The 15,615-nt window shown below is 42.6% G+C and overlaps 1 long non-coding RNA gene across 1 annotated transcript in view; it reads right to left on the reverse strand.

Moving 5' to 3' along the window:
* Positions 1–433: 433 nt before the first annotated feature.
* LOC139753992 (uncharacterized) overlaps positions 434–15,615 on the reverse strand; it is a 461,426-nt gene continuing 446,244 nt past the window's right edge. Inside the window, exons 2-3 of the long non-coding RNA XR_011713798.1 lie at positions 765–851; positions 434–633 (exon numbers count right to left, since the gene is read on the reverse strand). This is a non-coding gene — a long non-coding RNA (uncharacterized lncRNA). The remainder of the gene's footprint in view (positions 634–764; positions 852–15,615) is intronic.

Here is a 15,615-nt window from a genome sequence, read left to right on the forward strand (position 1 = left end):
CATATAGCCATCCAGCCAAACACATTCGGACTGCGTCACCCATCCCATAATTGGGTAGGGACAGGGAGAGTTCGGTGCCCCTTTACAAATAGGAGTATAGCTAAGTTCGACATCCTATAACAGAGTAGTGATGGGTCACTTCGACGACACACCACATCCAAGTGGGGCAGCGAACCCTCGACGCTACACAAGATATGTGTAACTCCGACACTACAGTAGGGATGGAAAGGGGTCTTCAATACTCTATAGTTGGGTATGAAAGGGCGGTTTGAATGTCCTAAAATTAAGTAGGTCAAAGACGACTCCGAGATCCACAAAACAGCATTGGTGGAAACTTCAGACAATGCTTTACGTGCTGGTAGGATAAGACATGGCCTGGATACGAGCGAGAGAGAAGGATCCAACTTCAGAACTGTATTTGACGAGCGAAAACAATCTGAAAACAACCATCTGAAAACAACCCCTTTAGGTGTGACAGACGCACCTGTTGATCCAACACGGGAACGCCACCACAGCACTGGAGTGTCCTTGCCAGGTATCAACAGTCATGAAGGCGAAGAACGTTATATAAAACGCCGAAACGACACTCCTTACGTCATGCGCTGTCGCATGCCCTTGCGTTGCAAAACCCGCCTTACCTGCAATGCAAACGAAAGAGGAATACATTAGGAACAATATTGGCGACACCCACCAATGTATAATGGTCGTATTCGAGCGAAGTACATTCATATGTCACTGATACAAGAGCGATAAGTTATCAGCACCTTACCTGATTGTTATGGAAAGTGCAGCCTTGGCGTCACTTTCGGTCGGAGCCATCCGGGGGTATCCGAGACCGAGGACCACCGTGCCTGTAATAACACACATATTAGTGATTCCATACAAAATCCCTTGTATCTATCATACTTATAGTTTATCAATTGATTCTAATGCTTTAAAACAGATTTTTTGATGGCTTCGGCCACTAACGACGCCTACAAATGTATATGACTTCACAATAAAATGGCAAGTCTCTGAATACTATGGATATTCACAGGATTAATGTAATCAGCAAATTTAAAGGGTATGCAGCCATCACATCACACAAATTACTGTCATGGATCATAACTGGTACACAAAAATTGCCGACATTACTGGAATGTATACAAGAAAAAAACGAAATTCATAAATTTCTTAAGCGCCTTAGGTATTTTTTCCCCCTTTTCATTCGCTAATTCGTACTTCGAAAGAAAGCGATTGTAATACTCAGAAAAAAAAAAAAAAAGAGGTGTGTGTGGTCAACTTGAAAATCTCATACTGTAAACTTTAATGAAATTTCAGCCATGTGTCCAACTACAGGATGCTGTTACTTCGAATCTCTTTAGAACACTAAATCCTTACGGGAGAGATGGTTAACGAAGACACATTGACAGAAAACTGTACAAGAACATCAGCTTGAGTTTGTCCAGAAGCCTCCCAAGACTGAGTAGTCCATGTTCCTGCTGGCAGTTTCAACACTAACAATCATTGCCTATTGTTCTCTTCGTATGTGAACTGGGCGGCGTGCTTGTTTGAAGGAAGGTTGCGCGAACAGCCACTCTCTCCATCGTTTACGCGTTTACAATTAGGATCAGTTAGGTCGTCGTCCGTACATGGGCGTGCTTATGGACGAGAATATTTACCAATGAACTAGACTGTTTGAGGATCGTGGGCGAGGTCAACCTCACATTTTTCCCCTTAGCTCTCAGAGCCATCTCTGCTAACACCATATTCGTAAACGGAGAATCAAATATAATGCTCCACATTAACGCTTGCCACACGTATATTCACTAAACAGTACACTACCCTTGTTCAAGAAATCACTTAAAAGCCCCTCGAGTTAATAACGATCCGGATCTATTCTGGGGTTGTTAACCACCAATTGCCCTTTCATTTACCTCACCCCAATTAGACAGGGCCTCGATCTTTTTTGATGTTTAGAGTGATTAGTATTTAAAATCCTCTACCAGTCTAAAGAATTAACTAATTTCCCATAATACGGTGTCCATAACTTAAAAACTATACTTGAAGTAGCTTAAGCCATAGACAAAACCAACATCAAACTACTGGCTTACTGGATACGGTCGTTACGATTATAACGCCCTAGTTTTAACACCCAAGAATACTTGAACAAATATTCAAGTCTGGTTTTTCTTTTTTAACTTCCTATGTACCACTCGGCCTTACTAAAAAGTATTAACCTACTATAAAATGTCGTGGAATTGGGGTTTACGTTCGAACTCGATCTGCAGGAAGCGTACTGCGCAAATATGGTCAAAGGACATCAAAATTATCTGTGGTGACAGAATCCAAGAACACCCTCTCCTTACGTGAAACTTGCTGTTACTCTACCACCGTGCACTCACCTCTTCTTTCTATTCATCGCTCTGCTGCAGGAAAGCGTCGCAGATCGCGCGACACACTTCTCCAGTACCACCACCTCGTATGATCGCGACACCGGCGCGCAGCTGGCAATGACATTTATGAGCCTTGATTACGAACCCTGAACAAACCAACCTATGAAGGAGCTCGAAGCATGAGTCGGATCTTCAATGCTTTATATGGAGTTGTCTCATTACGCTGACGCGACTTTGGTCATTTTTCTTAAGACAAAATCAGTCGGATATACAGCGTCTGATCGTCAATATTACCGAACCACATAATAACATTACCAGTACTGTATAATCATGGGTGCATACTGAATTGTATCTAACTTTTTTTTCGCAAATAACGAATAATCGTTTAAGCTATCCAGTAGCCAGTCACTACCCAAACACAACTTCTGTGTCTGACGTCTTCCACGTCATGTCATATCCTTGAGGACTTGTCCTTTCCAAGTCTGTTTTACACATTTATTTGCCCTTAATAAACAAAGAGAATAATTTCTTGTTTCATGTGAGATGGAACAATTTTCAGCGCGTGTTTAGCTTCATAATTCGACAGTTACATGTTAAGTCATCACTTTCGAACGATGTCGTACACTTGAACGACCAATAGGCATCATATCACCTGTCAGTCGGATCTGGTAACAAATTCTGATATGACATTAAATCTACCAGCGTACACATCACAAACTGCACGACTATAAGACACGATATCTTTCGTAAGAACATTGTTCTGACACAAAGTTTGAAATGGAGGGACGAGATATAGAAGTAACAGGACTTTTTTAAGACATATATACAGCACAAAAATTCTACAACTCGTATTCATGCGAGGAGAACTTGTTTGGTAAAAGCATCGACATATCTAGTTCCTTTTCTCTTCCATTTTACGACGACGTTCCAGAAAATCGGTCAGATTTTAAAAGACCACCGTATTGATTTGAGTAACACTATGCTCGTTTTCTTCTCCATCACCCTCAAGGCTGTGACCCATTTCGCTTTATCTATGACATCACGAAACAAACTGTATCCCTACACTAATTAAGCTCGATAACTGTCCTTTAGCTACCCATGGCCAGTCCCTCTTCATCAACATGACTTCTATCCAGGTGCATCCAACCTGTTGCTTTCTGACACCAGTACATTTCATTTTCTATGCTTCAGAGCCGAAAACCCTCGCTTTCCCTAGTGAGATACGTGGCAGACTAAAGAAGAATTTCTTATGAAGTTATATACTTTACCCATCCTATAACGAGACAACAGCTTGCCCTCCCATCTTCAAGGACGGTAAAGATAACGTTACAGATGTACTCTGTCCAGTGGTTTTCCAAATTCATCTGCGTCTTCCCTATAATAATCTGCCTCCCTATATACATTCCCAAGCCATTTCCTTAACTCTAATCAAACTAATTTGGAGACAGCACATTTTTCGAGAGCACCACTGGTGAGCGATGATATAATAGGTACTGGATCTTCTGACATATAAGTTAGTGCCTACGCGAGGTATGCTTTAACTTGCGATTTTATGGTTATTCAGGAAAATTCTGACAAAGGACGTGAAGGTCAAACACTAAGAAACCACGATACCTCTCCATCTATTCTGAGGTAATGTCAACATTTTTGCTAAACTAGTTCACGAGTCTCGTGTCCACGATGATCCACAACATATCCTCGCTCCATATATAGAATGAATATTGCACACAACAGTTATAGCAATACACGTACCATTATTAATTGTAACACAAATTCCCCCGAATTTGAAAAATTTATCCTATGTGCAGAGAAGAATACACACAAAAAAATAAAAATACGTATTTCACCAGACCACAAAATATTTATCCCCCTACCTAAATAAATAAATCCAGTTGAGGAAACGTAGTAAAAATGTACTTCACTTCCACAAATACATTAACTGTGGAATCTCAATGGTTTTGTTATCGAGCTGTACGATTCATTGTGAAAAGTTAATTAAAGTCGGGTGAACACAATTGAAATAGTTTTGTCTTATCATACAATGGTAAATAAAACGATAGTGACCAAAGGAATAAAGATTTGGGGGAAATATGTAGTTATTCATGCATGTGGTGAAAAAGAAACAAAAAAATATCAGCACCTATGAAAATTATACCAAGTTTCCACGCCAGACGAAATCTACAGAATTTTTGAAGCTGTTTCGAAAAAATGGGACTGTTTACACACACACACACACACACACACACACACACAGTTGCTGGCTTGAGATCGTCTCTTTCAGATTTTGGCCAAACATCAGTGCCTTAGGCTACTTCGAAAGCCCCTAACATTGACGCGCATGTCCTCATACCACAAACTCACCTCCTTCGAAAGCAAAACGCGCCAAGCTTCCAAACACACCACGTGACCATGCTATGTTGGACCCGCCATCTTGGCCCACCAACAAGACAAACCAGCATCCAGCACCATCTTGGAGTTGATCGTCACCTGATACCGACCCCAAACCTGATCGGAAAGACTTCTTAACGAAGAGTTTGGCCGATGACGACACTGTCATGATCGATGGAGATGGAAAGCTAAAGTTCGAGGCTAAACCACCCACACAAGGTGTGTGTGTGTGTGTGTGTGTGTGTGTGTGTGTGTGTGTGTGTGTGTGTGTGTGTGTGTTCCATAAGCCAGACACAAATGGGCTTCAAGAAGATATCCAAAAACACCATCCTGGAGTTCCTCAAACAAAACCACCTAAAGAGAAGACGGAGGATGAAAATATTAGATAATCACATTAAGAACATCATCACCACAACATCAATGAATAAACACATCCCATTCTCAATGGACAAGGTAAAACGTGACCTCTCGTGGATCAACTTGGAGTGGCAGATGCCTAAACGTAACGGGACGTTCTGTAAGGCAAAAATCTACCAACTCCATTCGACGTCATGATAAACACAGACAAGAGTGAGATCATTTCAAAGTGAAGCAGGCCCAGCACAGGTATCAGAGCAAAATCAAGGGTAAAATGGTCGACAAACAAACCTATAGTATTTTAGTCATAAGAAATTATAAAAAGAACAATAACTTGGTACACATCACCCTGACAACTGGAACTAAGGTCCGTGCAAATGACCAAGGAAAAGCAGAGGCTGTCAACCACCTTTTTAAATCAGCCTTCACCAGGGAGCAAAGATTCCTCCCCATATGGTTCTATACCACACCTGGAAGTGAGAACAGTGTCGTCGCCAAACACCTGGCCAGCACGAACATCTCCCAAGCCACAGGACAGATGAGGTACCAACAAAAATCCTCATATCACAGCCCGAGAATTAGCACCGCCATTGTGATTCAACTTCCAGCAGTAGTACGTCCATGTCGCACTAGAGAAAAATTGGATTAAGTCACTCGTTATATCAATATACAATGACGGGGACAAGTCCAACCCTGGCAACTGCTGGTCCAACTCCCTGACATACACCAACGGTAAAATAATTGAACATATCGTTCTGAGCTACATAGTGAACCATATCTTCACTTAAGGCAACATGAATAATACCCAATACGGCTTCAAGCTGAACCGCTCCTCCTAGACGCAACTAATCACAGCGCTACATGACGATGCGATGTGTCTTTATCGATATAGCTAGAGTTTGCCCAATCCTATTGGAGTTTAGCAAAGGCGTCCATGCTGCGCCCCACCTACTCACGCCTACTGCCGGAGTTGAAACACTTAAGGTGCCAAAGGCCATACCATGTCGTGGAGAGAATGATTTCTGACACAAAGAAACCAGTGCACATCAGTCAGTAGAAGCACTTCCACCTGGGAACACTTTATTCATGAGTACCTCAAGGTAGCGTCCTTAGCCCAGTGCTCTTTCTGATGTACGTACACGAACAGTTACCAAAAACGCTTCCCTGTGACAGAATCTTCTACAGGAATATAAACCACAAGAGATAACGGAACACTGCAGCATTACTTCCATGTTCTACAAGAGTGCTTCAGTCATGGCTTATACAGTTCAATGCATTATAGCGTTTCGTGATCAGCGTTACACCCACGAATAAACACAACACTACCACCGAGATGTGGGGAACTTGATGAAAATTCAGACACGACTATTTTGGAGTCACCGTCTCGGATCTGAAACTGTCACTAATGTGACAAATTCGGGGCCCAATTCAACAGCAGCCTGAAAAGACTGCAAAGCCGATGTCAAAGCTGGAGCCTACCACTCCATCGAGAGACCCAAGTCGATGGACATTAGCCATTCCTTTCTGACCTGCTTAAAGCCTAGATCAACGCATGCAAGAGAGCTGTCCCATTTGCAACAGCATAAATCCAAAGCTGGCTAAACGCATGTCATTATAATTCCACCAAAGGACGGTGCAAGTGCGGCGGAATCGAATAAAAGGCAACTGCAATGGCTGTTACAGCTTACGAGGTTTTCCAAGAGGCTGTGCTAATTATCACCAGGAACTTTCAACCTCCAGCCAGATTAGATATCGTGTAACCAAGTCTCGAGATGTCCTGTAAATAATAATGTGCATTTCTAAACACCTCTACCAAGAGCTATACACATGCACGGTTAGTTAAATCTGGTGACCGGGTATGTTTATAAAATGCACAATGATTATTACGCCACTACGCAAAGTATAACCTTATTTCAGCGTTTTGGCATCATCACAATGAAGGCTTGTGTTATCGTGAAGCGAACATACCTAAAAGCTTAGCAACAATGTAAGCAGGTTTATCGTTCGTGCTCCACTTTGTGGAAGGAGGTTGCAGACGATGGTGTTTGTTATATGGACTACAACTATGGAAATTTAGGTTATCCTCTGTTGGCAAGGAGAGCCATTTGAGATCTATTGTATATATCACCAATTATAAACTAACCATTAAATTTTGCGTTAATTAACCAAGCATTTTCCCTGATCTTCACAGACCCCCCCCCCCCCCCCCCCCCCCGCCACTATCGACTTATTTATTACCGTCCCCAGGTCGAAATTTATTCCACACAATAAATCCTACCAGTGTGTACGAAGTTCTCATAGATCCTTCGTGGGTTAATGAGGTCGCGGCATTGGAGTACGCTTTTACCAGGATACAAGGAACTTAGAACATCGAAACTCTTTACCAATAACAAACATAAGGCCTCAGTACACAAAGAAACAAAGACCTGAAACTTTTATAAAAATATTTTTGTTTAAAAATAAAGGTATCCTCTTCCCGAATGATGCAAGACTGAACCTAAAAAACAAATGGAAGGTTGGGAACATTCTATGATCCATCGGGGCCTTGGCAAAGGTGAGGACAGCAACATATCCCTCTAAAACTTATATAGTCCTGAGTAGGACATTCGCTTGCCCTTAACACCTCAGCTGCAATTATAAAAGATAAGAATGTGTGGTATCCTACGTGAGTAGAGCGGCTGTTCGTGGGCCCGCCACTGTCCGTGGTTTGTTCACCTTCAAGAACAGCTACCGCTTGTACTTTCATAATTGTGCTTTGATCATGCAGACTTGAATTATCATCTGATAAAATCTTGGCTGTTAGGGGAAGGATAATGGTGGTTCTCCTACGTTTCGTAATACTTTCTAAGCGTGTTGCACCTCCGGTAATCTCACTTTTTTCCCTGGCTCTCACTCATGAAAGGACAATATAATTCAATGTTAAATATCACGCTTGCCACGTTTATTCTGTTCTCTAGACGGTACACTACCGCTGTGAACCCAATCACTTAATACTCATAGCTAACAGCGATGCGGACCTAAAATGAACTTTCACAATTATTTGTAGCGTTTTTTGGGAGAAAAAAGTGCAAAAAGGAACTTTCATCTTACGAAAATTATTCTGTCCAATCACCATGTCTCCCATCTTCCTTCTATTTGAATACTAAAATGTGTAGCAGACGACCAGCTCAGTGTCCTAATTTCTTTCGTAACTTACTTCCCCAAGTTGTTTCTCTTAACCTAGGCTTCGGCACTCATACGCATGCCTTTCTCTATTTCCTCATCTATCCTCATTAAGGGTCTTATCCACATATCCCTCGGCCCTTCAGTGCCTATCGAGGTTCACTCTGTCTTCTTTCTTCCCCAGCTACACATGGGTAAGTGGCTCTAAGTCAACAAACAGAAGGTCTGTCCTCAAGAATACATTTGACGTGGGATTCTTTTGCAGCCACTCCACCCACTCGTCATGGCTCATGAACTCAGTATGGGTACGATGTCTCCCACCCACTTGACGTGGTGAGTACCGTCCTCCAACCTCCACCTCAACCAACCAGCTCGGCGTCAGAGTTCCGCACCTCCTCACCCCCGAGAGAGAGAGAGAGAGAGAGAGAGAGAGAGAGAGAGAGAGAGAGAGAGAGAGAGAGAGAGAGAGAGCTCCTGTGCTTGGGGGAGTGTCCGAGACTAACAACCACTCGCCGTGAGTGTCGTCGTCGTCGTCGTCTCGAATCTAACGCCGTTGCAAGTGTTGCGTTTCAGGCCCACTCTGCATGCGAGTGTTGTTCCCTTAAGCTCACTGGGCGTCCTGGTGTTGCTTTACCAGACCTAGTCGGTGTGAAAAAGGTTGAGCCCTCCCTCCCTGCCTCTCTCACCCGGCGGAACACCTTAGGCAAACTCATCTTAAACCCTTTTAGTTTGAATGTGTCATGTTCTGCTGTCTGGGATAAGCTAGGTTATCGAGGATGTAGTGAAGAGGCATCTGGCTCTCTCTCTCTCTCTCTCTCTCTCTCTCTCTCTCTCTCTCTCTCTCTCTCTCTCTCTCTCTCTCTCTCCCTTCAGAGAGAAAATGGGTGTGTGTGTGTGTGTGTGTGTGTGTGTGTGTGTGTGTGTGTGTGTGTGTGCATAGGAAGACGTATTGTATACGGACGAGAATGTCGGCGTTTTTCAGTGTACCAATTGTTTTCTGCCTGAGGAGGTTACGTTCGAATCCCTTCTTCCTTACTGATACGCGGGTCTTGAAGTTACTCGTTGTGATATGATCCACACTGCCGTTACTTATGGCAATTCGTGGCATCCACTACCTGACCGAAGCAAACTGAAGCAAGACATAAGATGAAATAGCTTCTAATTTCGATGACCACAAAGTCAGACAGATATAAATCGATTCTAAATGTCTTTGAACGATACTGTGTCAATGACATCAGGTTGGTGGGTATGGCTGAACCACCACTGCTGCTGCATCGGTAGAAATGCCTTGCATCGCGAAAGCCTGGCTGCACTATCGACGGCCCAGCTGATGATCAACGTTGAGGTGAACTGACGTCATCATTCCCGCCGAGTTCAGTGCAAGACACACACACACACACACACACACACACCGTCACCACGTCATCCGAATCTCGAGGGAAGGTTCCTGAGCATATAACCGGGCCAGCTCCGTGTTAACCTAAACTGGGCTATCAATTGCGAGGAGACTTCGGCCCTCTAGAGCGGCTTTCTCTTCCTGAGAGGAAAAGACATTCCCTGAAAGACACATGGATACCAGAGGACATCACGTTCCCAAAGAGCGACCGTGCTCGCGAATGGGAATCGTGCCCGTGGAGATACCAGGCGCTTCCGAAGAGCTTTCCTGCTTTTAAATGGATTTTATATTCATGAAGCGAAATCACGCTCCTGAAGGAGGAGGTGGAGAAAAAAAAAAAAAAAGAATGTCGCTTCTATAACAATGTTATGTTCCTGAAGGGAGTATATATATATATATATATCTACTCCGATCAGAGGTTCTTATCCCCAGAGTTGAACTCTTTTCAATGTCCATATCACAACTGACGTTTATACTTCATGACTTCCTATGTAAAGTATATAAAGCCTTGCTGTACCTTTAGCACGATTCAATCCTTCTACAGGAACTGTATCCTTCAGATCCACGCCTGAAAAATTGATTGACGTTCTTCGTTGCCACATAAGCAGTTTGCAATATTCACAGATGACCTCAGTTAGATATTAAGCAAAGAAGAACGATAGATTCCTGATGCCTCAGTGAATCATACAACTAACATGTTGCAAATATCTTAAGCTTATACAGCTTAGAATATTTCCAATATGGTCGCTGCATAAGATGTCTGAGCAACAAAAATTATCGCTTTTGTCTCTGTCTAGATTCACATATCCTTGGAGCTCAAGTCATTTAACATGTAGTCTTGTGCATCACACTATACAGGACGTTGTAGTTACCCTGCACACAATGGGTTTCTGTAGCTCTCTCGAAGGTAGGAGGAGGATTTATAAACTGACAGTCACGTTAACTCTATGTTCTGCGCATCTCGCAGTCCAAGGCGAACCTATCTCCAGATTGGATTAATCATTTCGAGTAACACGTACCACTTCAAGAAGCTGTTGGATATTCACTATGCAATACGCTCTACGTTAATCTCCGGCGAATGTTTCTCGCATATATCCTACATAAACTGGTTACCAAGGTTGAGTCTCCTCTCTTGTTCAACAGTGATGTGGTCTCACGAATAATTAATCTAGGGAGAGGAGTTAGGAGTTTCCTAAATTAAGGATGCTGTAATAATGAGGACGTGTCATACCCAGCCGAGGGAAAAAGCCTTCCCACTTGACTTAATGCGAGACTGACGCATATGTTTAATTCTATGAACTCCTTGAATCCACCACTTTCATAATTTTTTCTTTAACTATGATAGAATTTCTAAATGTATTTTTTTCTTATTTTAACTGAGACGAAACGAACAACTGGGGCCCCTAATCTTGGCCATCTCATTAACGGTACCCAGAGCTAGGTACCCATTTTATCGACCAACCCCAAGGGGTGGATGAAGAGCTGGGTTGGCTGTGGACCGACTGCCGGAACCTGGATTCTAACCCTGTGCGCTCAACCATGGGCGGCCCGAACGCTAACTGCTATACCACGTAAGTCCATGGATGAAAAAGAAAAAAAAAATACTGGGAATATGAAAAATAGAAAAAAATCTCAAACAAATAAGCTCCTTAAATGCTCTGGGAGGAGACTGGTAAGTTGTCTTCGAATTCTGAGATCATGGATTTGTTTAATTCATTCACATCTCACTTAACATATCGCTTTTTTACAAGTTTTATTTATACTTTGAAGCCTAGAACATATCTATACCTCAAAATATAAACTTCCCAACTAGAAATGTTACTTGAAAAAAAAAAAAACTTTGAGAAGGAAAGGGAGATTGAAATGTAATCCTAAACAATGCATTAAAATATGTACAACTTAATCAAGATTTGTCGAAAGATGACGTGATTGAAATGTATAAAGGTGGGAACAGAAATGGTGAACGCTGGAGAGAACGGAGAAAGACATCTACGGGAAAAATGGATTGCTAGGAAGGGGACGCCATTAACGACACACAAAAAAAAAAAATTAAGGTAGAGTATGGGTGTCAAGGAGGGGCTGGTGCAGGGGAGGGTGATTTGTGAACGAGGCACTTAATTAGGAGGGAAGGTAAACCAGGAGGAGGCTTAGGTATGAGAATCAGAGACAAGAAAGGGAGAGATGTGGGCTTTATAGTGAAATGTTGGGGGAAAGCCAGCATGAGACAGGTAATGAGATAATCTACAGCTACAAGGTAACAGTCTTATCATAAAAGTAATAGGAAACACCGTGAACATTGGCAGAATTATTGAAAGGTGATAGAGTCACTTAGATCTGTTTTTATTTTGTCAGGGGTAAAAGTACAGCATTTATTGCTACATTACGTCAAGCAACCACGGAACACCATGTCTAGAGAACTAAGCTGGGTCCAGGGCCGAGTAGCTAAACGCACGGGAGACACTGATCTGGAAGGACAGCCATGCCAACAGGCCCGCTGAAGAAGAGCACAAATTGGATTGCTAGAATTAGCGAGATGAACCAAGAAGGTTGGGACTGTGGGAAGTAAGATCAGACGATGTGAACTAGGCTCTGAAAAGCTAAGGATTTGGATGACTACTAGGCTCTGAAACGCAAAGACTTTGAGTGGGGACTAGGCTGGGAAAGACTGACTGAGTGGGGACTAGGCTGTGAAAGACTAACTGAGTGGCGACGAGGTTGTGAAAGACTGACTTTGAGTGACGACTAGGCTGTGAAAGACTGACTTTGAGTGACGACTAGGCTGTGAAAGACTGACTTTGAGTGACGACTAGGCTGTGAAAGACTGATTGTGAGTGTCGACGAGGCTGTGAAAGACTGTCTTTGAGTGATGACGAGGCTCTGAAAGACTAAAACTTTGAGTGACGACTAGGCTCTGAAAGACTAAAACTCTTAATGACGACGAGATGTGAAAGACTAAAACTTGGAATGTCAACTAGGATCTGAAAGACCGAGACTTTGAATGACGACTAAGCTCTGTAAAACTTAAAACTCTGAATAGCACCGAGTCTGAACGACGAAGTTCTCACTGCAGTTGCTTATAGCACCACTGAGTGACCTGTATACGAGACAATATACCTGGCTTGGACACAAGGTGTATAATTTGCTACTCGTAATTTCATACCAGCCTTGTCGTGTTCATTCCTGAATATGTATGGAATGCTGCAGTTGTGCAATACGAATTTACCGATCAGCAGAAACCTTTATCCTACATTACTGTACGTATATTTGTAAGTTTTTGACTATCTGTTTTCAAGGTACCCTTTGATAAGTGATATAAATCATGTTGGTCGTCGTTCAAATTGAGGGTAGATGGTTAAGAAGTTGAGGTGAGGGAGTCCTGGAGAATAATTAGGGAGGGCGAATTGGACGCTGATGGGGTTTGTTCGAGTTGGCCGTGGACTGGCGTGGTATACGAGGTAGATAGGATGTGAGACGAAGGTCTTGAACTAACTCTTGAGCTAACACCAGGAGAGTGCCGGGGGCCAAACGGATGAACCACCAGTTAGGGAGGTAAGACAGTGAGGTGCGCCATGTTTATTTGTTTATCTGAAGACTTACAACTGCACTAAGAAACACTGCAAAGAAAAGGACTCAACATTTTCTTTTGAAAATGTATAATTTGACAATACATACTCGCGAGTGTGTGTGTGTGTGTGTGTGTGTGTGTGTGTGTGTACACATTATGCAATTCCGTTTCCCTCCTCAGTTACGTAGCGTTAGGAACGGTTGATTGGACCATATAAGAAAAAACCATCGCCTGTTTCCTTCTTCCGTTCTTTCCTTTAAGAGGCAAAGCAGGAGGGAATGATTTCCAGCCCCTCGCTCCTCACCCTTCTTAGTCGCCTTCTACGACACAAAGGAGAGACATGGGTAGTATTCTTTCCTTTGTATTCCCAAGGTTATCTTCACACAGCGAGGATGTGCAGCGCGTGCAAATGTCTCTTAGCTGTTGAGTGGGAAAAAAAATGCATTACAATCTCCAGATATAAACCGAGTAAAAAAGAAAAAAAAAAGAGAAATGCAGAAATAAACTTGGTATAGAATTTGGCCTTCCAGGAACGATTCCTGGAGTTAGGCTGGGTTGGAAGCAAGCGCGTTCCGCGACTTCAAGTAATGCTGATATTTACGTTTAGTGTTACTCCTAACCACCGTGACTAACGACAGTCGTGAGTCATAACTCGTAACAGGCGTGAGTCATGACTCTTAACAGTTGCCAATCTTAAGGTATACCTTAAATTGCCATGTCTCGTATGAATAGCAGGCAATGGCTAGAGACATGATATTCAGATGTTAAGCTGATCCACTTTACTAAGATATCATTACTGACTGAACAGCGACCATCAGCTATTCTACGTAAGAATTTTGGTCCAACTTGTGCTGGCCCGCTGCGCACGTCTCTCTCGTAGATATTGTTCGGTACGATGTATTTCCGCTCCTCATTAGTTACACACAAAGTTGACATATGCGAGATGCGCGTCCCCTCTTCCCCACCCATGGTTAATGAGAGGGGTTTCTCACTTCCTCCAAAATTCATAAATACTTTGCCTTGCCTCCTCTTCTTCTTCTTCCCTTTCCATATACCTCTATTTTAATGAAGGCCCGGCCATGACGTGGAGGTTAGTGTGTGACTGGTGCCTCCAAAATGAAAAAGAAAATAAAAATGAAGATAGATAAATGAGGAGATAAATAACTGGATCATTCCACAATGTTAGCAAGTTTGATTAAAGGACACTTACCCTATTTCCTAACCTGAATGATCTGCCGCACGCATAAACCACACAAAAAACGGCTTCAGGTTCGGGCGCTATCTAGTTTGAGTGGGGTTCGAAGCCTCGTATTCAACGAATCTATCGTAAAAGCTGCGAGATAGATTCTCATCTCGTGATATGACGTCCTCTCCATTCAACAGACCTCATACATACTAGTCGTAAATTCAAAATGAACTTTTAAAGGACATATTTATTTTTCATTATTATTTCTCTAGGCAAATCTGATAACTGTGAGGTAACCTGGATATAGTGAATCCCATTAGAACTCGTTACCAAGCCGTATGTTCAGAGCTGGGGCTTCTGATTTGCATAAAGCAATAATGATTGTTCCACTCACCATCACTGGTAATGTAGACTCGTACAGAGGGGCCTCTTTCGGCGCTGAATACATTATGACATATGGTCCATCATACTGCACATATAGACGAGTCATTCTCATGGACGAGAATGTTAATCTGTGGTCAGGTATGATCATCCTTCATCCTCAGGGAGGGAAGTGTGTATGTGTGTGTGTGTGTGTGTGTGTGTGTACTGGTGCCTTACCCTGCAGGATTTGCAGGCAGATTAAAACCAACGTGTAGCTTTCACTTTCCTTGTGAGAACCCGAACTAATCAAGCAATACTATACAGCTATCGTAACGTCAGACGTAACACTGTTTCATGGAAATGTATACACCACAACAGCTATAGATATACGAACGAAATCTGAAGGTAGAATATGGCTTGGGGTGGGTCTCTGGGTCTTAGACGAACAGGGGTCTCCCGTTTAGAGGCAGCTTGTATTAAAGGCACAGGTTCGTTTCCTATGATACGAGGCTTCAGTGAACTGGGAGTGGGCGAGGACTACCACTACCTCTATAGGCATCATGTTATATAGCAATAGCCATCATCATACGAGGCTTAAGAGGCTGCATTACGGGACGATATATAAAAGGCCGTCAAAACCCTATAAGAAAAATACGTGAACTGTAATACAATAACAACCAAGTGAATGGAAAGTGGATGGAGAAAGCCGATTCTTAATGATATAACAAAAGTTGTAACAATTGATTTTACGTATTCTTTTTTTTTCTATCTTGCTACGAGACCATTGCTTGATACATATGTAACTTATCTAGTGTGATGATGA

Source organism: Panulirus ornatus, chromosome 16 (assembly GCF_036320965.1).
Source record: "Panulirus ornatus isolate Po-2019 chromosome 16, ASM3632096v1, whole genome shotgun sequence".
NCBI lineage: Eukaryota > Metazoa > Arthropoda > Malacostraca > Decapoda > Palinuridae > Panulirus > Panulirus ornatus.